Source organism: Triticum urartu, chromosome 1A (assembly GCF_056163025.1).
Source record: "Triticum urartu cultivar PI428250 chromosome 1A, HENAU_Tu73, whole genome shotgun sequence".
NCBI classification, from domain to species: Eukaryota; Viridiplantae; Streptophyta; class Magnoliopsida; order Poales; family Poaceae; genus Triticum; species Triticum urartu.
The window spans coordinates 305090017-305117501 of record NC_141873.1 but is presented as its reverse complement, the minus strand read 5'-3'; positions in this window follow the sequence as shown (position 1 = coordinate 305117501).

Sequence of the window (27485 nt, the reverse complement as noted above, 5' to 3'; positions counted from 1 at the left end):
GTTGCACATTAAGCTCTGATAAATTTACTACAGTGGGAATTTTATTTCATAATTTTTGGAGCTAGGGAAGTATGGATGTTGCTGCATTCTTTACAGACTATCCTGTTTAGGAAGATTGCTGTTATGTTTGCATTGTTTGCATATGTTTGCTTCTTTAATGATTCTATTTGAGGATAGGACTATTAAATATGCAGAGGCATTTAGTATGCAATGTTGAATAATAATTTTAGTGATTTTATACAGTAGAGTATGATAAGGTTTTGGCAATGGTTTATACTAACTTATCTCACGAGTCCTTGTTGAGTTTTGTGTGGATGAAGCTTTTGAGATTTAGGGAGACCGTGATATGAGAGGAATTAAGGAGACACAAAAGCTCAAGCTTGGGGATGCCCAAGGCACCCCAAGATAATATTTCAAGAAGTCTCAAGCGTCTAAGCTTGGGGATGCCCCGGTTGGCATCCCACCTTTCTTCTTCAACAATTATCGGTTAGTATCGGTTGATCCTAAGTTTTTGCTTCTTCACATGATGTTTTATACTCTTAGATGTCATTTTATTTTGCTTTGCTTGCTGTTTGAATAAAATACCAATATCTGAAATTATTAAATGTTAGAGGGTCTTCATATAGTTGCATAATTATTCGACTACTCATTGATCTTCACTTATATCTTCCGGAGTAGTTTGTCATTTGCTCTAGTGCTTCACTTATATCTTTTAGAGCATGGTGGTAGTTTTATTTTGAAGAAATAGATGAACTCTCATGCTTCACTTATATTATTTTGAGAGTCTTAAATAGCATGGTAATTTTCTCAAAATCCTAATATGCTAGGTATTCAAGAATAATAAAATTCTCTTATGAGTGTGTTGAATACTATGAGAAGTTTGATACTTGATAATTGTTTTGAGATATGGAGATGGTGATATTAGAGTCATGCTAGTTGAGTAGTTGTGAATTTGAGAAATACTTGTGTTGAAGTTTGTGATTCCCGTAGCATGCACGTATGGTGAACCGTTATGTGATGAAGTCGGAGCATGATTTATTTATTGATTGTCTTCCTTATGAGTGGCGGTCGGGGACGAGCGATGGTCTTTTCCTACCAAACTATCCCCCTAGGAGCATGCGCGTAATACTTTGCTTTGATAACTTCTAGATTTTTGCAATAAGTATGTGAGTTCTTTATGACTAATGTTGAGTCCATGGATTATACGTACTCTCACCCTTCCACCATTGCTAGCCTCTCTAGTACCGCGCAACTTTCGCCGGTACCATAAACCCACCATACACCTTCCTCAAAACAGCCACCATACCTACCTATTATGACATTTACATAGCCATTCCGAGATATATTTCCATGCAACTTTCCACCGTTCCGTTTATTATGACACACTCCATCATTGTCATATTGCTTAGCATGATCATGTAGTTGACATTGTATTTGTGGCAAAGCCACCGTTCATAATTCGTTCATACTTGTCACTCTTGATTCATTGCATATCCCGGTACACCGCCGGAGGCATTCATATAGAGTCATCTTTGTTCTAGTATCGAGTTGTAAATAAATAGAAGTGTGATGATAATCATTCAATAGAGCATTGTCCCAAAAAAAGGCCAAATAAAAAAATAAAATAAAAGGGACAATGCTACTATCCTTTTACCACACTTGTGCTTCAAAGTAGCACCATGATCTTCATGATAGAGAGTCTCCTATGTTGTCACTTTCATATACTAGTGGGAATCTTTCATTATAGAACTTGGCTTGTATATTCCAATGATGGGCTTCCTCAAAATGCCCTAGGTCTTTGTGAGCAAGCGAGTTGGATGCACACCCACTAGTTTCTTTTGTTGAGCTTTCATATACTTATAGCTCTAGTGCATCCATTGCATGGCAATCCCTACTCACTCGCATTGATATCTATTGATGGGCATCTCCATAGCCCGTTGATACGCCTAGTCGATGTGAGACTATCTTCTCCCTTTTTTCCTCTCCACAACCACCATTCTATTCCACCTATAGTGCTATGTCCATGGCTCACGCTCATGTATTGCGTGAAGACTGAAAAAGTTTGAGAACATTAAAAGTATGAAACAATTTCTTGGCTTGTCATCGGGGTTGTGCATGATTTAAATATTTTGTGTGGTGAAGATGGAGCATACCAGACTATATGATTTTCTAGGGATAGCTCTCTTTGGCCATGTTATTTTGAGAAGACATAATTGCTTAGTCAGTATGCTTGAAGTATTATCGTTTTTATGTCAATATTAAACTTTTGTCTTGAATCTTATGGATCTGAATATTCATATCACAAGTAAGAAGAATTACATTGAAATTATGCCAACTAGCATTCCACATCAAAAATTATCTTTTTATCATTTACCTACTCGAGGACGAGCAGGAATTAAGCTTGGGGATGCTTGATATGTCTCCAACGTATCTATAATTTTTGATTGCTCCATGCTATATTATCTACTGTTTTGGGCAATATTGGGCTTTATTATCCACTTTTATATTATTTTTGGGACTAACCTATTAACCGAAGGCCCAGCCCAGATTTGCTGTTTTATGCCTATTTCAGTATTTTGAAGAAAAGGAATATCAGTCGGAGTCGAAACGGAACGAAATCAACTAGAGAAGTTATTTTTGGAACGAAAGCCACCCGATGGACTTGGACCCCACGTCAAGGAAGGAACGAGGTGCTCACGAGGGTGGGGGCGCCCCCCCTAGGGCGCGCCCCCCTGTCTCGTGGGGCCCTCGTGGCTCCCCTAACATACCTCCTGCACCCATATATACCTACATAACCTAAAACTTCCAGAACGAAGATTAGATCGGGAGTTCCGCCGCCAGAAGCCTCCGTAGCCACCGAAAACCAATCTAGACCCGTTCCGGCACCCTGCCGGAGGGGGCAATCCTTCTCCGGTGGCCATCTTCATCATCCCGGTGCTCTCCATGATGAGGAGGGAGTAGTTCTCCCTCGGGGCTGAGGGTATGTACCAATAGCTATGTGTTTGATCTCTCTCTCTCTCTCGTGTTCTTGATTTGACACGATCTTGATGTATCGCGAGCTTTGCTATTATAGTTGGATCTTATGTTTTGCCTCCCCCTCTTCTCTCTTGTAATGAATTGAGTTTCCCCTTTGGAGTTATCTTATCGGATTGAGTCTTTAAAGATTTTAGAACACTTGATGTATGTCTTGCCGTGGATATCTGTGGTGACAATGGGATATCACGTGATTCACTTGATGTATGTTTTGGTGATCAACTTGCGGGTTCCGCCCATGAACCTATGCATAGGGGTTGGCACACGTTTTCGTCGTGATTCCCCGATAGAATTTTGGGGCACTCTTTGAGGTCCTTTGTGTTGGTTGAATAGATGAATCTGAGATTGTGTGATGCATATCGTATAATCATACCCACGGATACTTGAGGTGACATTGGAGTATCTAGGTGACATTAGGGTTTTGATTGATTTGTGTCTTAAGGTGTTATTCTAGTACGAACTCTAGGGCTGTTTGTGACACTTATAGGAATAGCCCAACGGATTGATTGGAAAGAATAACTTTGAGGTGGTGTCGTACCCTACCATAATCTCTTCGTTCGTTCTCCGCTATTAGTGACTTTGGAGTGACTCTTTGTTGCATGTTGAGGGATAGTTTTATGATCCAATTATGTTAGTATTGTTGAGAGGACTTACACTAGTGAAAGTATGAACCCTAGGCCTTATTTCCAAGCATTGCAATACCGTTTACGCTCACTTTTATCATTAGTTACCTTGCTGTTTTTATATTTTCAGATTACAAAAACATTAATCTACTATCCATATTGTACTTGTATCACCATCTCTTCGCCGAACTAGTGCACCTATACAATTTACCATTGTATTGGGTGTGTTGGGGACACAAGAGACTCTTTGTTATTTGGTTGCAGGGTTGCTTGAGAGAGACCATCTTCATCCTACGCCTCCCACGGATTGATAAACCTTAGGTCATCCACTTGAGGGAAATTTGCTACTGTCCTACAAACCTCTGCACTTGGAGGCCCAACAACGTCTACAATAAGAAGGTTGCGTAGTAGACATCAGCCGCCACGCAGGGCGAGTCATGACGAATATCACTAGGCAGGACTGCTTCTGCTCCATAAACCATGAAGAAAGGCGTATAACCCGTAGACCTGTTAGGAGTGGTATTGATGCTCCATAGAACTGAGGGTAACTCCTCTACCCAACAACCAGGCGTCCGTTGTAAAGAAACCATAAGCCGGGGCTTGAGACCTTTTAAGATTTCCTAATTTTCTCTCTCAGCTTGACCATTGGATTGGGGGTGAGCTACTGACGAAACATCAAGCCGGATATGCTCACGTTGACAAAACTCCTGCATAGCGCCTTTGGACAGATTACTACCATTGTCAGTTATAATGCTGTGTGGAAAGCCAAAACGAAAGACCACCTTTTTCATGAACTGAACCGCCGTGGCTGCATCACACTTACTAACCGGCTCTGCCTCAACCCATTTTGTGAATTTGTCAACTGCCACCAAAAGATGTGTCTTTTTATCCTTGGATCTTTTGAAAGGTACAACCATGTCAAGCCCCCAGACTGCAAACGGCCAAGTAATTGGAATCATCCGTAATTCTTGAGCCGGCACGTGCGCTCGTTGTGCAAACTTTTGACACCCATCACACCTATGGACCAGATCCTCCTCATCAGCGTGAGCCGTTAGCCAGTAAAAGCCGTGACGGAAAGCTTTGTCCACAAGAGACTTTGAGCCGGCATGGTTGCCACAATCTCCTTCATGGATCTCACGAAGAATTTCTTGACCTTCTTCAGGAGAGACACAACGTTGAAATGCTCCGGTGACGCTGCGATGATACAACTCACCATTGGAAATCGTCATTGACTTAAACCGCCAGGTTATCTGTCTAGCCAAGGTCTCATCCTCTGGCAACTCACCCCGGGTCATATAAGCCAAATACAGTACTGTCCAATCTGGAATGACATGAAGAGCCGCCACCAACTATGCCTCTGGGTCTGGAACGGCCAAATCTTCCTCTGTAGGCAACTTGACAGAAGGGTTATGCAGAACATCTAGAAAAGTGTTAGGTGGCACCGGCTTACGCTGAGATCCCAACCGGCTTAAAGCATCAGCCGCTTCGTTTTTCTGCGGTCAATGTTCTCCACTTGATAACCCTTGAAGTGTCCAGCAACAGCGTCAACCTCACGGCGATAAGCCGCCATGAGAGGGTCCTTAGAGTCCCACTTGCCTGATACCTGTTGAGCCACCAAATCTGAGTCGCCAAGGCACCGTACCCGGCTTAAACTTATCTCTTTAGCCATTCGAAGACTATGGAGTAAGGCCTCATATTCTGCTGCGTTGTTAGTACAAGGAAACATCAATCGAAACACATAACAAAACTTGTCACCTCGAGGAGAAGTTAAAACAACTCCAGCCCACGAACCTTCCAACTGTCTGGACCCATCGAAATGAATCGTCCAATATGTGTTGTCTGGCTTCTCTTCAGGTATCTGCAACTCTGTCCAATCGTTAATGAAGTCCACCAGTGCTTGAGACTTAATGGTCGTACATGGCACATACTTTAAATCATGAGACCCAAGCTCAATGGCCCACTTGGCGACTCGTCCTGTGGCTTCTCTATTTTGAATAATATCTCCCAAAGGAGCAGAGCTAACCACAGTGATAGGATGACCCTGCAAGTAATGCTTAAGCTTCCGGCTTGCCATGAACACCCCATAAACAAGCTTCTGCCAATGTGGATATCTTTGCTTGGATTCAATGATCACCTCATTGACGTAGTAAACCGGCCGTTGAACCAGATGTTCCTTGCCAGCCTCCTTGCGCTCCACAATAATGGCCACACTGACGGCCCGTGAGTTAGCAGCCACATATAACAACAGCGGCTCCTTCTCAACGGGGGCAGCAAGAACCGGCGGCTCAGCAAGCTGTCTTTTCAGATCTTCAAAGGCGGAGTTGGCAGCGTCACTCCAGACAAAGTCATCCGTCTTTTTCATCATTTGATACAACGGCATAGCCTTCTCACCCAACGGGCTTATGAACCGGCTCAAAGCTGCAACTTGACCCGCCAGGCGCTGAACGTCATTGATGCACACCGGTTTAGCCAAAGATGTAATCGCCTTAATTTTTTCCGGGTTAGATTCAATGCCTCTGTTAGACACCAAAAATCCCAAAAGCTTGCCAGCTGGGACTCCAAAAACGCACTTGGACGGGTTAAGCATCATCTTGTAGACCTGGAGGTTATCAAAGGTTTCCTTCAGATCAGCTACCAAGGTTTCCTTCTCTCTGGATTTCACCACTATATCATCCACGTAAGCATGAACATTACGCCCAATCTGATTATGAAGGCAATTCTATACACACCGTTGATAAGTCGCCTGGGCACTCTTAAGCCCAAAAGGCATAGACACATAGCAGAAGGCTCCAAACTGAGTAATGAAAGCCGTGTTCTCTTGGTCCTTAACTATCATTTTGATCTGATGATAACAGAATAAGCATCCAGAAAGCTCAGACGCTCACAACCCGCCGTAGCATCAATGATTTGATCAATACGAGGGAGAGCAAAAGGATCAGCCGAACAAGCTTTGTTTAAGTCCGTGTAATCCACACACATACGCAAAGTGCCGTTCTTTTTGAGCACAAGCACCGGGTTAGCCAACCACTCTGGGTGAAAAACTTCAACAATAAACCCAGCTGCCAAAATCCGGGCCACCTCTTCTCCAATAGCCTTGCGCCTTTCCTCAATAAACTGTTGAAGAAACTGCCTGACCGGCTTAAACTTTGGATCAATATTAAGAGTGTGCTCAGCGAGTTCTCTCGGTACACCCGGCATGTCAGAAGGCTTCCATGCAAAGATGTCCCGGTTCTCACGGATGAACTCGATGAGCGCGCCTTCCTATCTTGGATCCAAGTTAGCACTGATAGTGAACTGTTTGGATGAGTCGCCAGGCACAAAATCAATCATCTTGGTATCATCAGCTGACTTAAATTTCAGCGCCAGCTCATGCTCCGTAGTTGGCTTCTTCAAAGATGTCATGTTTGCCGGGTCAACATTATCCTTATAAAACTTCAATTCCTCTGTTGCACAAACAAACTCGGCGTAAGAAGCATCACCTTCTTCACATTCCAGGGATATCTTCCGGCTTCCATGCACTGTGATAGTGCCCTTATAACCAGGCATTTTGAGTTGCAGATAAACATAGCACGGTCGTGCCATGAACTTAGCGTAAGCCGGCCATCCAAACAGAGCGTGATACAGGCTTTTGATCTTAATCACTTCAAAAGTCAACTTCTCAGCCCTAGAATCATACTCATCCCCAAAGGCTACTTCCAGCTCAATCTTACCAACTGGGTATGCCGACTTACCAGGCACAACTCCATGAAAAATAGTATTGGACGTTTTAAGACTTTTGTCAGTCAACCCCATGCGACAGAACGTCTCATAATAAAGGATGTTGATGCTACTGCCTCCGTCCATGAGAACTTTAGTGAATTTGTATCCGCCAACTTGAGGTGCCACCACCAAAGCCAGATGACCCGGATTATCAACCCGGGGAGGGTGGTCTTCCCTACTCCATACGATAGGCTGCTCAGACCATCTTAAATAACGTGGAACTGCCGGTTCAACAGCATTTACAGCCCTCTTATGAAGTTTCTGGTCCCTTTTGCACAAACTGGTGGTGAATACATGATACTGCCCACTGTTCAACTGCTTTGGGTTACTCTGATATCCGGACTGCTGTTGCTGCTGATTACCTTGGCCGGATTGCTGATTATAGCCGCCCTGGCTGCCTTGAGAGCCCTGGCCGTGAAAACCGCCACCGCCTGAACCGGCGCCCGGGCCATGAAAGCCGCCACCGCCTGAGCTGCCGCCAGGTCCATGGTTACCATCAAATATGTTGGAATTCTTAAAAGCCTTCATGACCGTACAGTCTTTCCACAGATGGGTAGCTAGTTCTCCTGGGTGCCGTGCCTTGGACAAGGTTCATTTAACAGCTGCTCAAGGGTGGGACCTGGCCCGCCAGACCGAGGAGGTGGCCTCCCCTTGCACCGTTGATTTTTGCCCTGTGCATTGGTGTTATCCACAAACTCTAGACTACCGTCGGCCTTACGTTTATTACCTCCTTGATTCACCAGATTGTGCTGGTGACCTTTGTCGTGCCGTTCTTCTTTCCCTTCCCTGTCTTATCTTCGTCAGACGTGGGATCCTTGGTACTGTTAGAATCGGCGTACTTGACCAGAGCTGCCATCAGCTGGCCCATGTCATTACAATCACGCTTGAGCCGCCCCAACTTTTGTTTCAGAGGTTCAAAACGGCAATTTTTCTCCAACATTAAGACCACGGAGTCGGCATCCATCTTATCAGATGAATGTATTATTTCCTTGACCCGGCGCACCCAATGGGTCGTGGATTCACCTTCCTCTTGCTTGCAGTTAGTCAAGTCCATGATCGACATGGGTTGCTTACATGTATCTTTGAAGTTCTGAATGAACCGGTCTTTTAACTCTGCCCAAGAGCCGATGGAGTTGGGTGGCAACCCCTTCAACCAAGTGCGAGCTGTTCCATCCAACATCATAGTGAAGTATTTGGCCATTGCTGCGTCACTGACCTCCAATAACTCCATGGCCATCTCGTAACTTTCAATCCATGCTCCGGGCTGCAGGTAGACTTTGTAATTAGGTACCTTACGAGGCCCCTTAAAGTCCTTTGGCAAACGCTCATTATGCAGAGCCGGCACCAGACAAGGGACACCTCCTGTCCTTGTGGCCACACCTGCTTCAACAGAGGTCACTGGATAAACCGGAAAAGCCTGGTGAGCCGCCAGCTCAGCTGCCTGTTGAACCGCCCGCTCAGCTTCTTGACGGATCCTCTCCTGGTCCACCAAGTTAAGAGCTCCATCCTGCGTCGGGTCATGCCTGCGTGGTTGGTTACAGCGCTGGGTGTTGCTTGACATGGCCGCCGAGTCCATATGCCTGCTATAGCTCGGGCTCCGGCTTGGGCGAGGGGTTGAATGGATTCTGTCTCGACTATAAGAGTATGCATCTTGCTGTGCCAGAGCCGTCTGAAGAAGCTCTCTGACCCTTCGTGTTTCGATCGTTGTTGGAGAGTCGCCTTCCATCGGGAGAGCCGCCAAATGAGCCGACGCAGCGATCAGATTCTCCAAAGGGTTAGAAAAGTGACCCACTGGTATTGGTGTATAATTAGGCGGAGCAATATTCACACGAGGGGGTTCCATGGTCCGCAGTTGAACCGGCGCCCTAGTCCCGGGTGTTGTGATCCGGTTTGCCTCCGGCGGGTTACTGGGACCAGCCCCAGGTGTGTGGAAGAGGTTCCTAGGATCATAAGTCAGAGGCAGACGTGATTGAGCCTTTTGGTGCCTTCTCCTCATGACCTCGTTTGATGCGTTTAGATCCACCGTTAGCCGGAAAGTCTCTGCTTGAAGCTGCTGAGCACGAGCATCCAGAGCCGCTCGTTCTGCAGCCATCCTTACGTCCTCCGCTGCTAAATTCTCCTTGGCTTGTGTTACCTCCCCACGTAACTGTGCCACCTCTGCATCGTGCTGAGCCTTGTCTGCCGATTCAACCACGGCGGTCAACATGGTCGTCATCCTATCCATGAGATCCATCAGCACCTGAGCCAGCGGGCGCACGGGGTCTCCGGGCCCGGTTGCTGCCGATCCGGTGGTTACCGCTGCCGTAGCCGTAGAATTCTAACTGGGTTGAGTGCCAGCCATGAAGACCCCAGCTCGATTCGGCGGCTCAAAGGGGTCCGGAATACTGCCGCCATCGGAACAGCCCCCAAGCCTGCCATCCTGTAGTTGATACAATGAATCCGTCTCACCTGTGGATGACTCACCGTCAGAGTGGACAGCCGTCTCGCCGCCATCCATGGATCCTTCAGAAAACTCCCCTCCATGGATGCAACCCACGAAGGCACGCCTTACGGCCGGCTGAGTCCGGGCAGGTCTCGCACGTTGAGCCGTCTCGATGATGTCGGTGCAGATGTCCGGCTCAGGGCCCGGCTCACCGATCTGGCCGATGAAGACGTGGATTCCGCCGAAGGGGACCCGGTACCCGTACTCAATTGAGCCGGCCTTGGGGCCCCAGCCTGTGTCGTCGATGTAGAGCTTGCTACGACGACTCTTGGTCATCCGACCCACAGCGTATCCCTTGAACCCTTCGAAGCTGCCCTTCAAGAACTCAAATCCACTGTGCGTTCGCCCCACGGTGGGCGCCAACTGTCGTGAAATTGTCACGGCAGATGTCCTAGTGAAAGTACTTAGTCGTGGAGCCATCGCAACTAGGAAGCTTAAAGGGGTTAATCGGGACAAAGGACACGAGAGGTTTATACTGGTTCGGCCCCTTGCGGTGAAGGTAAAGCCTAGTCCAGTTGTTGTGGTATTGCTAGGTTTCGATGACCAAGGAGAGAAATACACTAGCTTAGCTCTCGATCTGTTGTTTCTTGCCCTAAGCTGCCGTCAGGTCGTCCCCTTATATACACGGGTTGACGCCTGGCGGCCTACAGAGTCCCGGCCGGCTCATATAATGTGTCCGGCTCGGTGACTTCTTTTACATGCCTTAATTTACAGGTCTTACTGATACATGGCGGTTCACAATTATGTGCTTTAATCCGCCTCTGGGATTGGGCCCGCTACAAGTCTTAAAATGAACCGTCGCCTTGTATACTCGTCGGGCTTCCTTGAGTAACCCGCCATTAAGATTGACCCGGCCCCTCCTGGGCGGGTCATACCTGGTAGTCATATCCCCAACAAAACCCAAATATCGGAGAAGAAATACGAGGCTATAAGCAATCATGCATAAAAGAGATCAAAGAAACTCAAATACTTTCATGGCTATAAAAAGAGATAGATCTGATCATAAACTCAAAGTTCATCGGATCCCAACAAACACACCGCAAAAGAGTTACATCATATGGATCTCCAAGAGACCATTGTATTGAGAATCAAGAGAGAGAGAGAGAGAGAGGAAGCCATCTAGCTACTAACTACGGACCCGAAGGTCTACAAAGAACTACTCACGCACCATCGGAGAGGCACCAATGGAGGTGGTGAACCCCATCCAAGATGGTGTCTAGATTGGATCTAGTGGTTCTGGACTCTGCGGTGGCTGGATCAATATTTCATCGACTCCCCTAGGGTTTTGGGAATATTGGGGTACTTATAGAGCAAAGAGGCGGTCCGGGGGGCACCCGAGGTGGGCACAACCCACCAGGGCGCGCCTGGGCCTCCTGGCGCGCCCTGGTGGTTTGTGCTCCCCTCAGGGCACCCCCCCAGGCGCAGCCAGGGCCCATTGTGTTCCTTCTGGCCCATAAAAAAAATCTTCGTAAAGTTTCGTGGCATTTGGACTCCGTTTGATATTGATTTTCTGCAATGTAAAAAACATGGAAAAAAACAGCAACTAGCACTTGGCACCATGTCAATAGGTTAGTACCAAAAAATGATATAAAATGACTATAAAATGATTATAAAACATCCAAGATTGATAATATAACAGCATGGAACAATCAAAAATTATAGATACATAGGAGATGTATCATGCCTAAGCACTACGACGATATGACCGAGGTGTTAAACTGTGGAGGGGGGCACCGCACACGGCTAAGAGATTGTCTGTTGTGCCTTTGGGGTGCCCCCTGCCCATGTATATAAAGGAGGGGGAGAGAGGCTGGCGGCCAGGAGGGGAGCGCCATGGGGGGAGTACTACTTGGACTCCTAGTCCAAGTAGGATTCGTCCCCCTTTTCCTTTCTTCCACTGGAGGGAATAGGAAGGAGAGGGAGAGGTAAAGGGAAGGGGGGGCGCCCCCTCCTCCTGGTCCTATTCGGACTCCCAAGGAGGGGGGCACGCGGCCACCCCCCATGGGCTTCCCTCTCTCTCCCTTAGGCCCATGTTGGCCCAATACTTCCCCGGGAGGGTGTCTGGTAACCCCTCGGTACTCCGGAAAAATATCCGAATCACTCGGAACCATTTCGATGTTCGAATATAACCTTCCAATATATGAATCTTTACCTCTCGACCATTTCGAGACTCCTTGTCATGTCCGTGATCTCATCTAGGACTCCTAACAAACTTCGGTCATCAAATCACATAACTCATAATACAAATCGTCATCGAATGTTAAGCATGTGGACCCTACGGGTTCGAGAACTATGTAGACAGGACCGAGACACATCTTCGGTCAATAACCAATAGTGGAACCTGGATGCTCATATTGGCTCCTACATATTCTACAAAGATCTTTACCGGTCAAACCGCATAACAACATACGTTATTCCCTTTGTCATCGGTATGTTACTTGCCCGAGATTCCATCGTTGGTATCATCATACCTAGTTCAATCTCGTTACCGGCAAGTATCTTTACTCGTTCCATAATGCATCATCCCGCAACTAACGCATTAGTCACATTGCTTGGAAGGCTTATAGTGATGTGCATTACCGAGAGGGCCCAGAGATACCTCTCCGATACACGGAGTGAGAAATCCTATTCTCGATCTATGCCAACTCAACAAACACCTTCGGAGACACCTATAGAGCATCTTTATAATCACCAAGTTACGCTGTGAAGTTTGATAGCACACAAGGTGTTCCTCCGGTATTCGGGACTTGCATAATCTCATAGTCAGGGGAATATGTATAAGTCATGAAGAAAGCAATAGCAATAAAACTAAACGATCATAATGCTAAGCTAACAGATGGGTCTTGTCCATCACATCATTCTCTAATGATGTGATCCCGTTCATCAAATGACAACACATGTCTATGGTCAAGAAACTTAACCATCTTTGATTAAGGAGCTAGTCAAGTAGAGGCATACTAGGGACACTCTGTTTGTCTATGTATTCACACAAGTACTAAGTTTCCGGTTAATAAAATTTTAAAATTAATAATAAAAATTTATCATGATATGAGGAAATATAAATAACAAATTTATTATTGCCTCTAGGGCATATTTCCTTCACCCGATGCGCCGATGCTATGGAGCTGCGCCAGACAGATCCTGCCATCGGCCTGGTGTTGTCCTCCCGGGAGCGGTGGAGTGCATTGCGGACGGCCATTGCCTCCTCCAATCTAGACGAGACAACACCCCAGTCGACGGATCCGGAATTGTCAGAGTTAGATCCGCTACCCACGAGCTGGGAGAAAGCCGGAGATCACCGGACGAGAGCTTGGATGGTGGTGGGGAGTGGATGGAAGTGGTGCTTAGGGTTTGATCCGGTGAGCGGATGCGAGGATATATGTGGGATCATGTGGGCTAGCATGGGTCGGGACCAACATGGCGGACGCACTCAGGCGCCCCCATATCCGCCCCATATTTTAGCTAGATATGAGGGGTGCCGGCCAGCCCGGGTGTTTGAGGTTCATTAGGGTCACATTTTCGTGATTGATCGGTGACCCGGGTCGTCCTCCTGTGCGTTTTAGATAGCTTTGAGGCGCCCGGCTATAGATGCTCTTATCGGTTCATCTTTTTCCGGATACTACGGGCAAGAGAGGATGTCACACATATATATTCACGTTAATTAGAGCAACTTCAATGAGCCGACCCAGATGGACGCGTGCTTTGTCCGCTTTTTATCGGGTTGGGTTGGCCGATCACTCAGCGTCCGCCCTGTTTTTGATTTTGGTCGGCAGTGCGTCCAATGTGTCGACCCATATTTTCCTGCGTAGCCGTCTTTGTCGCCGTTTTCCAGCAAATATACACACATTTTGCATAGTTTTGCAAGCAAGTAAATATAGCATAGTTTCACAACCCAAATAAATATATCATAGCTTACAAGCTGAATAAAAATTAAATTTTCTCAAATACATTTTTGAAAAAGATACATTTATTGGTGGCCAACATGAGTCCACATATGTTCAACCAAATCATCTTGCAGCCAAATGTGAGTTTCCCGATCACGCATTTGATGATGAGATTGAGTGAACTATGCAAAAGTTGACGGTTCTCCTCCATGCTCAGGCACAACATTGTCACCCTCAAACTGAGATCCTTGATCGTAGATACGTTTCGAGCGCTCATCCTCTACGATCATATTGTGCATGATCACACAAGCAGTTATCACCTCCCACAACTTCTTGGTGCTCCAAGTTCTAGCAGGTTACCGAACGATGGCCCATCGAGATTGCAGAACACCAAAGGCACGCTCAACATCCTTCCTAGCACCCTCTTGCTATTGGGAAAATCTTTTCCTTTTCTCTCCGACAGGGTTGGGGATTGTCTTGATAATAGTGGTCCACTCAGGATAGATACCGTCACCTAGGTAGTACCCTTTGTTGTAGTCGTGGTTGTTGATTTTAACATTCACTGGCGGGCTGTTGCCTTCGGCAAGCCTTGCAAACACTGGCGAGCGTTGAAGCACGTTGATATCATTGTGTGGTCCGGCCATGCCAAAGAAAGAGTGACAATGCAAGCCCTGACATTGCCCCTATACCGCCCTTGCCAAGCAGAAGAGTAGTTCTTCCACTCCCAGTGCATGCAGTCTATACTGCCAAGCATCCCTCGGAAGCACTTGCTGGCATTGATCGCCAACAAGCGGGTTGTATCTTTAGCAGTCGGCTCTCTCAAGTACTCAGGGCCAAACACTGCAAACACAGTCTTGCAGAACATGTACATGGACTCTAGGCACGTAGACTCGCTCATACAGACGTACTCATCAATGAGATCACCGAGCACTCTGTATGCAAGCATCCGGATAGCTGCAGTGCGTTTCTGATAAGATGAGAAGCCAATCTTTCCAATGGTATCCTCCTTTCACTCGAAATACTTATCGTATCCGACACCCCCTCTCGAACACAATTGAAAACATGCCTAGCCATACGGAAACGCTACAGGAATTGGTGATGTTTGAACAACGAGTTGATTGTCTCAAAGTAGTCCTTCCGAAGAATGAAATGGCCGCTCTCTCGGTTGCGATTCAACACCGGAGTGTGCCCCGGGATCGAGCCCCGGAATAACGGATGCTGTCGTGGTTCTAACTCTGACAGTGATGTAGGGGGGTATGTATGGAGAGGTTAGATCTCAGCTATTGGGAAGTTGTAAACACACCAAGATGTATGAGTTCAGGCCCTTCGCGGAGGAAGTAACAGCCCTACGTCTCGGTGCCCGGAGGCGGTCGATTGGATTACTGGCGTGTGAATAACAGGGGTGCGAACCCCTCATACTAAGGAGGGGGTGGCTTATATAGAGTTCGCCGGCCCCCTCCTGCCCTCAGTAATGCAGGGTTTAAGGTACATTCAAGGTTGGGTGTTACTGGTAACGCCCCTAATAAAGTGCTATAATGACCATAAAGACTACTTAACAGCTGACCGTTTGCCTGCGGAGTGACTATAGGTCTCCTGGCGGTCGAGTGGTTGGCTTCATGGTCGAGTGATAGCTTTCTGGTCGAGTGTCTTGAGTCCGTCGAGTGGGATACCTTCAAGTCGATTGAAAGGTGACTTCTCCTAGGGATGTCCTAGGGTAGGGCTCCTTGGACAGGTCCGTGCCCCTACCCTAGGTACATGTCTTCATCATTAGCCCCCGAATGGATTGAGGTTAGAGTGGGGAAAGAGTTGGAGATCTTTCCGACTGGTTCTTTGGGCTACGTGAGCGCCTCGTTTGGGTCAATCATCACGGATGACGTTGCCAACCTTTTTCAGTCGCCTTGATCCATTCCAGGCCTTTCGTCGAGTGAATTTCTTTGCTTGTGACATACTGAGCGCCGGCGCAATCGGGGTCTTCTGTGTTGACAAGTTGTTCTGTGGCCCGCGGATGTCGCAGGATTCGGATTTTGGGAAGCGCGCGGGACGGGAGCGACCGTAGTAATCGGAAGCGATAAAGCGGAAGCTCCTCGATCCCCGCATCGCCTTTTTCGCCACGTACTGCACGCGCGTCTGCTGCGGGATTTGACTGGATAGCCTGGGCCTACCAGTCAGCCACTCGGAAGCGGTCCCTTATAAATCTCCGGCTCGGGGTTTCCAAGCAGTGCGCTCTCTTCTCCTCCTTTCTTCTTCCTCTCTCCCTTCGCAAGTCCTTCCGCCACCTTCGTTCTCGCCGCAGCACAGCAGGCCCGTGCGAGACTTCGCCGGCGACGATGGCGAAGGGCAAGACCTCCGCTCTGGAGCGCGCGAAGAAGGCGGCGGCGGTGGGGAAAGGGAAGAGGTCTGCTCGGGGCGGATCCTCCTCTAGGACCGCTCTGCCCAAAGGTTGGATCCAGGGCGACTGGATGCCGTCGGTGCTCCGGCAAGAGGATCTCAACGACATGGTCGAGGGGGGAGTCATTCCCCACCAAGCCGCGCGCCTTCCGGGGGGAGAGAAAAAACCTCAACCCCGCGACGGTGAGTGCGTGCTCCTAGCCACCCACATCGACCGAGGGTTTTCTCTGCCGCCCCATCCTTTTTTCTGGAGCTTCTTGAACTTCTTCGGAGAGCAGCTCCACCACTTTACTCCCAACTCCATCGTATACCTTGCCGCTTTCATTTCCATGTGTGAGGCTTTCCTGGGTTGCCGCCCCCATTGGGGACTTTTCAAGCACATCTTTACCTATCGTTCTCAATCGGTCAAGAAGGCCAAGTCAAGTGACGAGAGGACGCAGGTGATCCAGTTGTGCGGGGGCTTGGCGATCCAGACGAGGGGGAAGAGCTGTTTTCCATCCATTACTTTCCCGGAGTCGGTCCGTGGTTGGCAGGCGACCTGGTTCTACTGTCAGGACCAGGCGACCCCAGGACAGTCGACTGGTCTTCCTCCTTTCTCCCTCGACCGAGCTGAAAAACCCGCTTCTCTGAAAGTGGCGCCGGAGGAAAGGGCCCAAGTCAAAGTGCTGGCCGGTCGAGTGGTTGAGATTGTCCGTGAGGGCGTGACGGGCATGGATTTGCTGGAGGCCTTCCTTCGGAGGCGCATCCAACCGCTCCAGGCTCGTGACCACCTGATGTGGCTATACTCGGGTCTTAATGACACCACTCGGGTCCACCCGGAGGAGGTCACCGACGAGATGTTGGAGGGGTGGCTGTCGAGCATCACGGGGAACAAAGAAAACCCCCGAGGAGCCAGGAGGGTAGTTCCACTCGACAGCTCGTATGAAGTGGACCAGGTATGTCTTTATGCTCCCGACTAAAATCTTGTTTTTTGCATTGGTCTTCTTTGAGTTGGTCGATTGACTTTCGTCTTGTCTATTGCTTTCCAGGCGACCACCGAGATGTACTCGAAGCCCAACGGGGCTCAGGAGCCAACTGAGGAAGGGGAGGCGAGCAGAGGTGAGAGTGGGGACGACCAAGGCGAGTGGGAGTCCGACGGTGAAGGAGAGGGAGACGACAACGTCGACTCCAGCGAACAGGAGGAGGAGGAGGAGGTCGAACCCCCTCGCCCAGAGGGGCGGTCCAAGCACACACACGACCCAGCGTGGGAACGTGGCAAGGCAACTACTTCTGTTGGGCAGTCGTCGAAACGCCCTCGGACCTCTTCTCCTACGCCGACTGGGAAGGTTCCCAAGCACCCACGCACGACGTTGTCCAAGCCGCCCAAGGCTCTGCCCAAGATGAAGATAGCTGTCCCTACCATTTCCGGGTAATAATAAAACTTGTTTTCCTTTGTCGACCGTGGACGGATCCTTGGTCGATCCATTGAGCCAACCGACTGACTTTCGAGGCTTGCAGTGCTGCTACTTCTGAGGTCTCCGCCAAGGACGACGACCAAGAGATGGAGGATGCTGTTACCTCCAACCCTGGTATGATTACTGAAATTCTTCTTTGAGTCGACTGATCATTTATTGCAACTCTGGTCGATTGAACTTTTCCTTTGTAGCCCCTCCTCATGTTATCGACCTCCCGGATGACGACGAGAGCGGTCCGTTGAGAGTGAGGAGGCACAAGAGGGCGTCGGCTGACAAGACCCCCCAATCCGCTCCGGCGTCCAAGGCCGTGGCTCAGGATGGTGGTGACACCACTCGGGCTTCCGTGACCTTCGCCGTTCCTCTGGCGAGCGCGCGGCCCTCGTCGTCGACTGCGGATCCTTCTTCGCTTTTTGCCGCATACCCCGTCCCTGAGGACCAAGCGGCTGCTGCAAAAGAGGCTATACGCCAGGCGGGGATCATGAGGGAGCAAGTGAAGATGGCTCGGGAGGCCAGCCAAGCAGCCTATGACGCGAGTTCGGCTCTTCAGAGCAACGTCCAGGTCAGTCGACTCAACACTTGGTCTGTTATGATATGATGTTTGAAGAGTCTCTTTTCCGAAGATCTTTTGCATCTGCATCTGTACACCCACTGGGTGTGTCTTCCAATTCTTGGACGAGTGGGGGCATGCTAAGTGCACCCACTGGGTGTAGTCCCCGAGACTACGGTGGACTGCTGGCAGTCGACTGTAGTCTTTACATTGTGTTGCTGTAGCTGTATTTCTTCACTCGGTTTGGTCGGGCCAGGTCGAGTGGAACTGTATTCGGTCGACTGCGGGCAGTCGACTTTTTCTCTCTTTCTCTTTTTTTTTGGTCGAACCAGTGGGGGCACGCTGAGTGCACCCACTGGGTGTAGTCCCCGAGACTACTGTCGAATGTTTTTGATTCGGCTGTGGTCTTAGAAATGTCATCATTGTCTCTTAGTTACTCGGAAGCAACTTATCTTGGACATTTGTCGACTGATTTTTCTTTTTACAGAAATCTTGCGAACTTGTAGCTCGCTATACTGAGTTGGAGAATCAGCAGATCCAGCTCAACCTTAACTTGAAGCTTGCTCAGGAGAATCTGAAGAAGGCGCAAGAAGAAGCAAAAGGTATGGCTGGTGAGGTTCTCCTTTCTTAACGGGTGGCCTTTCTTTCTTGTCCATTCTTGATGTTGGTTCCACTCGATGCGCCGCAGATAAACTGGAGGAAGCTCTGAAGAAGAAGAAGGATCAAGACCTTGCAGAAGCACAGAAGGAGGCCTCGAGCAAAACGAAGCTCGCAGAAGAGAAACTGGCTTCGATCGGAGCTCTTGAACAGGAGAACTCCAGATTGAAAACTGCTCTCGAGACAGCTAATCGAGATGCCAGTCGACTGAAGAAGGAGAAGATGGCTCTGCACGACAAGGCGGGCGAGCTGGCGGGGAAGGCAAAAGATCTGGAGGCTTATCTTGGAGGACTCGCCAAGAAGCTGTTCGTCATGCTCGAAGGTAATTATTCCAACCCGGCTGTCTTGTAGTTGCCGAGCCCGCGTACGGCCACTGTCTTATTCTTGAATCGTGTTTGCAGAATTCTGCCAGAGCTTTGAAGAGGAAACCAGTCGAGTGGAGCCAGGCTTGGATCCCGCCAATTCTCTCGTGAAGGACGAGGCTGCTATGAACGTGCTCCGACTGGAGTCTCGTGTTACCAGCGTCGTTGATTATCTGGCTCGGCTGAAAGTTGCGATGTCGCGGATCGACCCATCACTCTGGCCTGGGACGACACTTCAGAACGACCTCGAGTCTCTGATGGCTCGACTTAACGAAGTCCCAGGTCGAGTGGCGGAATGGAAGAAATCTTCTGCTAGATGTGGTGCTGATGTCGCCCTGTCTCTGGTCCGCGTCCATTGCAAGGAGGCGCGAGAGGAAAATCTGGCGGCCATCCAAGTTGCCAATACCAGGAAGCACAGCTTTCAAGACTTCATGGAGACTTTCATCGCCGCTGCCACCCGTATTGCCGACGGGATCGACTTGGATGAGTTCGTCGCCCCTTCCAGTCCTCCTCCTGAGGAGTGAAAAACTTCTATGCTTCACTTTTAAATTTGCCTCAGAATGCCGAGTGGATTTGTAACCGTTAAACTCCGCCGAGCCGCGGGCTTGAGTACTTTGATCTGAGGTCTGGGACCTTTTAGGCTTTATCTGATCTTGATTTGTCGTTGAATATCTTCATGGTTTGATTCGTCGAGTGGATCTTGATCTTCACTCGGAATAACCTTGTATTTGCGGCGCAGCTCCGAAGGGGAAGTTAGCAGTCGACTCGCGGATTGGGTTGAGTCTTGTACTTAGGCGAGCACTGGGCTGTAGCTAAGCCTCCGAGTGAGAGGTTTGCTCTCCACTCGGTAGGATTTTTAAACACTTAGGCGAGCGTTGGGCTGCAGCTAAGCCCCCGAGTGGGAGGTTTGCTCTCCACTCGGTAGGATTTTTAAACACTTAGGTGAGCACTGGGCTGCAGCTAAGCCTCTGAGTGGGAGGTTTGCTCTTCACTCGGTAGGATTTTTAAACACTTAGGCGAGCACTGGGCTGCAGCTAAGCCCCCGAGTGGGAGGTTTGCTCTCCACTCGGTAGGATTTTTTAAACACTTAGGCGAGCGCTGGGCTGCAGCTAAGCCCCCGAGTGGGAGGTTTGCTCTCCACTCGGTAGGATTTTTTAAACACTTAGGCGAGCGCTGGGCTGCAGCTAAGCCCCCGAGTGGGAGGTTTGCTCTCCACTCGGTAGGATTTTTAAACACTTAGGCGAGCGCTGGGCTGCAGCTAAGCCCCCAAGTGGGAGGATTGCTCTCCACTCGGTAGGATTTTTTTTTCAAACTTAGGCGAGTGCCTGACTGCAGCTAAGTCTCTAAGTGAGAGAACTTAAGCGAGTACTGGACTGCAGCTAAGCCCCCAAGTGGGAGGATTGCTCTCCACTCGGTAGGATTTTTTCAAACTTAGGAGAGTGACTGACTGCAGCTAAGTCTCTAAGTGAGAGAACTTAGGCGAGTACTGGACTGCAGCTAAGCCCCCGAGTGGGAGGATTGCTCTCCACTCGGTAGCATTTTTTCAAACTTAGGCGAGTGCCTGACTGCAGCTAAGTCTCTAAGTGAGAGAACTTAGGCGAGTACTGGACTGCAGCTAAGCCCCCGAGTGGGAGGATTGCTCTCCACTCGGTAGGATTTTTTTTTTCAAACTTAGGCGAGTGCCTGACTGCAGCTAAGTCTCTAAGTGAGAGAACTTAAGCGAGTACTGGACTGTAGCTAAGCCCCCGAGTGGGAGGATTGCTCTCCACTCGGTAGGATTTTTTCAAACTTAGGCGAGTGCCTGACTGCAGCTAAGTCTCTAAGTGAGAGAACTTAGGCGAGTACTGGACTGCAGCTAAGCCCCCGAGTGGGAGGATTGCTCTCCACTCGGTAGGATTTTTCAAACTTAGGCGAGTGCCTGATTGCAGCTAAGTCTCTAAGTGAGAGAACTTAGGCGAGTACTGGACTGCAGCTAAGCCCCCGAGTGGGAGGATTGCTCTCCACTCGGTAGGATTTTTTCAAACTTAGGCGAGTGCCTGACTGCAGTTAAGTCTTTAAGTGAGAGAACTTAGGCGAGTACTGGACTGCAGCTAAGCCCCTGAGTGGGAGGATTGCTCTCCACTCGGTAGGATTTTTTGAACTTAGGCGAAAACGGATTCCCAGCTAAGCCACCCACTGGGGGATTTCGTAAGCAAACAGAAGTGACAACAATTATTGGAACACTCTTGTCTTTGATAAAAATAAACTGCAGAAATTTTTCTTATTACATCTCATCCAAGGGAGAACTCAAGTGTAAAAGGGGCGGAGTAGTTCCGCATTCCAAGCTCGTGGCTCGTCGATCTGGCGATCAACATTGTAGAGGTGATACGCTCCATTGTGGAGGACTTTGGTGACAATGAAGGGGCCTTCCCAAGTAGGAGCAAGCTTGTGTGGTTTCTGTTGATCCACTCGGAGGACCAAATCTCCTTCTTGGAAGGCTCGACTCTTCACATTCCGGGCGTGGAATCGATGCAAGTCTTGCTGATAAATGGTCGATCTGATCATGGCCATCTCCCTCTCTTCTTCTAGGAGGTCGACTGCGTCTTGCCGGGCCTGTTCTGCTTCATCTTCGGTGTAAAGCTCGACTCGGGGCGCGTTGTGAAGAAGATCACTTGGCAGAACTGCTTCGGCTCCATAAACCAGAAAGAATGGGGTTCTTCCAGTCGACCGGTTAGGGGTGGTCCTCAATCCCCACAGAACTGACGGAAGCTCGTCGACCCAAGCACCTGTCGCGTGCTTGAGATCACGCATCATTCGAGGCTTTAGTCCTTTGAGAATCAGACCATTTGCTCTTTCAGCTTGTCCATTCGACTGGGGATGGGCGACCGATGCGTAGTCGACTCAAGTGCCTTGAGAGGCGCAAAAAGCTCTGAACTTGTCTGAATCGAAGTTTGACCCATTGTCAGTGATGATGCTATGCGGGACTCCATATCTGAATGTTAGCCCTCTGACGAAACTGATAGCAGTGCAAGCATCAAGATTCTTGATAGGCTTAGCTTCAATCCATTTGGTAAACTTGTCGACTGCCACAAGCACATGAGTGAAACCACTTCTGCCTGTTCTCAGTGGACCAACCATGTCTAGTCCCCAGACAGCAAAGGGCCAGACGAGTGGAATGGTCTTCAGAGCTGATGCAGGCTTGTGTGACATGTTGGAGTAGAACTGGCACCCTCCACACTTGTCGACTATCTCTTTTGCCATCTCATTTGCTCTAGGCCAGTAAAATCCCGCTCGGTATACTTTAGCCACAATGGTCCGAGAGGACGCATGGTGACCACAGGTCCCCGAGTGGATATCATCAAGGATTATCCGACCCTCTTCTGGTGTTATGCACTTCTGACCAATTCCAGTCGCGCTTTCTCTATACAACTGCCCCTTTATGACTGTGAAGGCCTTGGATCGGCGGACGATCTGTCGAGCCTCTTCCTCGTCCTCTGGGAGTTCTTTCCTTAGGATATACGCGATGTACGGCATCGTCCAGTCGGGAGTGATTGCCAAGACTTCCATGATTAGGTCGACCACAGCAGGAACTTTGACTTCAGTCGGATCTGTGGCACTTTTCGGTTGTGGGGCTTCTTCTGTGAAAGGATCCTCCTGGACTGACGGCGAGCGGATGTGCTCCAAAAACACATTGCTGGGAATGGCTTCTCTCTTGGATCCTATCTTTGCCAGATCATCTGCTGCTTGATTTTTCAGTCGGGGGATGTGATGAAGCTCTAACCCCTCGAATTTCTTTTCTAGCTTTCTCACTGCATTGCAATAACCAGTCATAGCCGGACTTCTGACATCCCACTCCTTCATCACCTGATTAACCACCAAATCTGAGTCGCCATAGACCATGAGGCGACGGACGCCGAGTGAAATGGCCATGCGCAACCCGTACAAAAGTGCTTCATATTCTGCTTCATTATTGGAGGAATCGAAGTGAATCCGGAGAACATATCTGAGCTTATCTCCTCGGGGGGAGACTAGAACTACCCCAGCACCGGAACCATTCAGCATCTTAGATCCATCGAAGAACATGGTCCAGTGCTCCGAGTAAACTTGAGTCGGAAGTCGCTGTTCAATCCACTCGGCGATGAAATCTGCGATTGCTTGGGACTTGATAGCCTTCTTTGCTTCAAACTTGATATCTAAGGGAAGGAGTTCAATCGCCCACTTGGCCACTCGACCAGTTGCATCTCTGTTATGCAGAATCTCTGACAGTGGGGCGTCGCTGACAACTGTAATGGAGTGGTCAGAGAAGTAATGTGCAACCTTCTTCGTGGTCATGTAAATCCCATATACAAGCTTCTGATAGTGAGGGTATCTTTGTTTTGAAGGGGTCAAAACTTCAGACAGATAATAGACTGGGCGTTGAACTCTGAAGGCCTTTCCTTCTTCTTCCCGCTCGACCATAAGTATTGTACTGACAACTTGTCCTGTGGCTGCAATGTAAAGCTGCAGAGACTCTTTGCTGATTGGGGCAGCAAGCACCGGCTGGGTGGAGAGCAGAGCTTTGAGCTCTGCAAATGCTGCGTCAGCTTCTGGAGTCCACTCGAACTTGTCAGACTTCTTCATCAGTCGGTAAAGAGGTAACACCTTTTCACCGAGACGAGAAATGAATCGACTTAGAGCGGCCAAGCAGCCTGTAAGCTTTTGGACATCGTGCACGCGTACAGGACGCTTCATCCGGAGTATGGTGCCAACTTTTTCAGGATTGGCATCGATCCCCCGTTCGGAAACGAGAAAACTGAGTAACTTTCCACCTGGAACTCCGAACGTGCACTTTGATGGATTGAGCTTGATATCATACCTCCTGAGGTTGGCAAAGGTTTCAGCAAGGTCAGCCCGCAGGTCGGAACCTTTCCGTGACTTGACCACAATATCATCCATGTATGCCTCCACATTCTGACTGATTTGAGTGAGTAGACACTTCTGAATCATTCTCATGAATGTGGCTCCGGCGTTCTTGAGGCCGAACGGCATGGTGACGTAACAGAAGCATCCGAATGGAGTGATGAAAGCTGTTTTAATCTCGTCGGGTCCATATAGACGGATCTAATGGTACCCGGAATAGGCATCTAGAAAAGACAATCTCTCGCACCCCGCAGTCGAGTCGACTATTTGGTCGATGCGAGGGAGGGGAAAATGATCTTTCGGGCAGGCCCGATTGATATGTTTGAAATCAATGCACATGCGAAGTGACTTGTCCTTCTTGGGGACCATGACAACATTGGCGAGCCACTCGGAGTGGTAAATCTCTTGGATGAACTCCGCTGCTAAGAGCCGAGCCACCTCCTCGCCAATAGCTTTCCTCTTCTGGACGGCGGACCGTCGAAGATGTTCTTTCACGGGCTTGAACTTCGGGTCGACTCGTAAATGGTGCTCAGCCAGCCCCCTGGGAACTCCAGGCATGTCAGAAGGCTTCCATGCGAAGACGTCCCAGTTCTCACGGAGGAACTGGATGAGCGCTTCTTCCTATTTGGAGTCGAGCGTCGTCGAGATGTGAGTCGGAGCAGCGTCGGGGTCGGTCGGGTGAATGTGAGCTGTCTTAGTTTCACCGGACGATTGAAAAGCAAATTCTGAAGCAGGCTTCTTGGCTCGTAGCAATTCACTCAGATCAGCAGTCTTCTGGTACTCTTGCAGCTCAACAACTGCCATCTGAGCGTCAGCAATCTTTGATCCTTTCTGAAAACACTCCTCAGCTTTCTTCCTATTGCCGGTAACGGTGATCACACCTCTAGGGCCGGGCATCTTCAACTTGAGATACACGTAGCATGGTCGAGCCATGAAGCGTGCATAAGCTGGCCGGCCCAGGATAGCATGGTAAGCACTTTGGAAGTCCACAACCTCAAATGTCAATTTTTCCTTGCGGTAATTCTTTGAATCACCGAAAACCACGTCGAGAGCAATCTGGCCGAGTGACTCGGCTTTCTTTCCAGGAATGACTCCATGGAAGCTCATGTTGCTGGCACTGAGCCTGGACATTGGAATGCCCATCCCTTTCAATGTTTTAGCATACAATATGTTCAGGCCACTGCCACCATCCATCGGGACTTTGGTCAGTCGAGTGCCTTTGACAACTGGTTCGACCACCAAAGCTTGCCTCCCAGGGGTGGCAATGTGCGTAGGGTGATCGGACTGGTCGAATGTGATGGCAGTCTGAGACCACTTCAGATAACTGGGTGTCACCGGAGCAACCATATTCACCTCACGGTTAATGACTTTCAGTCGACTTTTGCTTTCGACATCAGCAAAAATCATCAGGGTGGAATTGATTTGGGGGTATCCCATCGTCACTGTCTTCCTTGTCCTCGACCCTGTCCGACTCTTTTTTCCTTATCCTTGGACTGTTTGCCTTGAAACTGCTGGATTAGGAGCCGGCACTGTCGAGTGGTATGCTTCGGGTAAATAAAATTACCCTCTTCATCTTTCTTGGTGTGGATGTGACATGGCAGATCCAAAACATCATTCCCATCCTGATCCTTGACTTTCTTGGGCTTCCAAGGGCCCTTGGGTTTTCCCTTGAAGTTTCCCTGGGCCACGGCCAGGGCCTCTCCAGGGGCGGCTGGTTCGGCTTTCCGCTTTTGCTTCCGACTGGAGTTTCCTCCGGTCTCTTGGGCGACTGCCTCGTGCTTGCCACTCCGGAGTCGGTCCTCGTCTTCACCATTAGCGTACTTGGTGGCAATCTCCATCATCCGATTCAGAGACATCTCTCCAGTTCGACCGAACTTCAGATTCAACTCTCTGTATTTAACGCCTTCCTTGAAGGCACAAATCGCTTGATGGTCTGGCACATTCTCAACCGAGTGATGTAGTGTGATCCACCTCTGGATGTATTCTCTCAGAGTTTCATTCGGCTTCTGCACGCAAGACCGCAACTCTGTAAGGCCTGCAGGTCGCTTGCATGTTCCTTCAAAGGTTGTGATAAACACTCGGGAGAGGTCCTCCCAAGTGTAAATGTTGCTGGGTGGCAACTGATTTAGCCACGCTCTGGCTGAGCCCTCTAACATGAGAGGCAAATGCTTCATGGCCACCTCATCATTGCCACCACCAATCTGTACAGCTACTCGGTAATCTTCGAGCCGAGTGTCAGGCTTAGATTCACCGGTGAACTTGCTGATTCCAGTCGCCAGCCTGAAATTGGGAGGAATCACTGCGGCCCTGATGGCTCGACTGAAACACTCTGGCCCTGAAACACGTATTCTGCTGCTGGAGGGCGCATCTCTGTTCTGGCCTTCCCGATGAGCCCTGTTCCTGTCAACCAAGCCTTGAACGAGGACAGATCTCGCGTCAAAGCCTGGGTCTCTGGGGTCGACAGGAATCCTCTGCCCAACGCTATGAGGGCGCCTGTCATCCCGATGTCGAGGCGCATATGACCCACTCCTCGGGGGAGGGGTTGGCACTCGACGTCGATCATCACGATCGGATCGGTGATCGTACTGCTCATTCCTTCTGTACTGATCATGCCGGTCGCCACGCCCCTCACGCCTCGGGGGCGACCGCGGGCTGTGAGCCGACTGGACTGTATCTGTTGCAACGGATCAACTGTGGATCCTATTCCGCGACTGGGAAACAGCGGAATTCTGGTTTCCCGCCGCCCGGAGCAACGCTCTGATCTGCAACAAGCCCCTGCCAACCTCCGACTGGGAGGGCTGAATTGATTCTGCTATACCGGCCGCAGCGGCCAAATTCTGAACTGGGGTTCGATATACCTGCGTCGGTGGGAAGAGCTGGCGTCGACTAAACTCGGGAGCCCGCCGACGCGCTCACTCGTCGAGTGCTCGCTGGAGATTCTCCAGTCGAGTGCGCTCGGCCAAATTAGCCAAGCGCGCGTCCTCCAAGGCCCGGGCCTCGGGGGACTCTCCGACGATAGGGGTGCGGAGGGCGTCCGTGTTCCGGCGGCGAAGCTCCTCTCGCTGTGATGACGTGAGAGGATCGGGGAGATACTCATCGTGGGGATGCGACGGGTCGCCCCCACCCGCGCCTCCATCGGCGCGAGGGAAACCGGGAGGACTGTGCGTTCCATCGACCGCCAGGATCTCAGCCGCTGGGTCGCTGCTGTCGCACTCGGATGCGGTCTCCGCGGAGCCAGTCGAACAGGCCGCAGAGGGATTCGTCGGGCTCGATTGCCGCGACTTGCGGGGCGGCCGACTGGTGAGCCACGGCATGCCTCACCCACCTCTGAAGTCTCGACCGACCGGAGCGCTTGCGCCGGTGGGAGACAGAGCGGGGAGACGATACGGGGGCCGACCGATACTGGGTCGACGGCTGC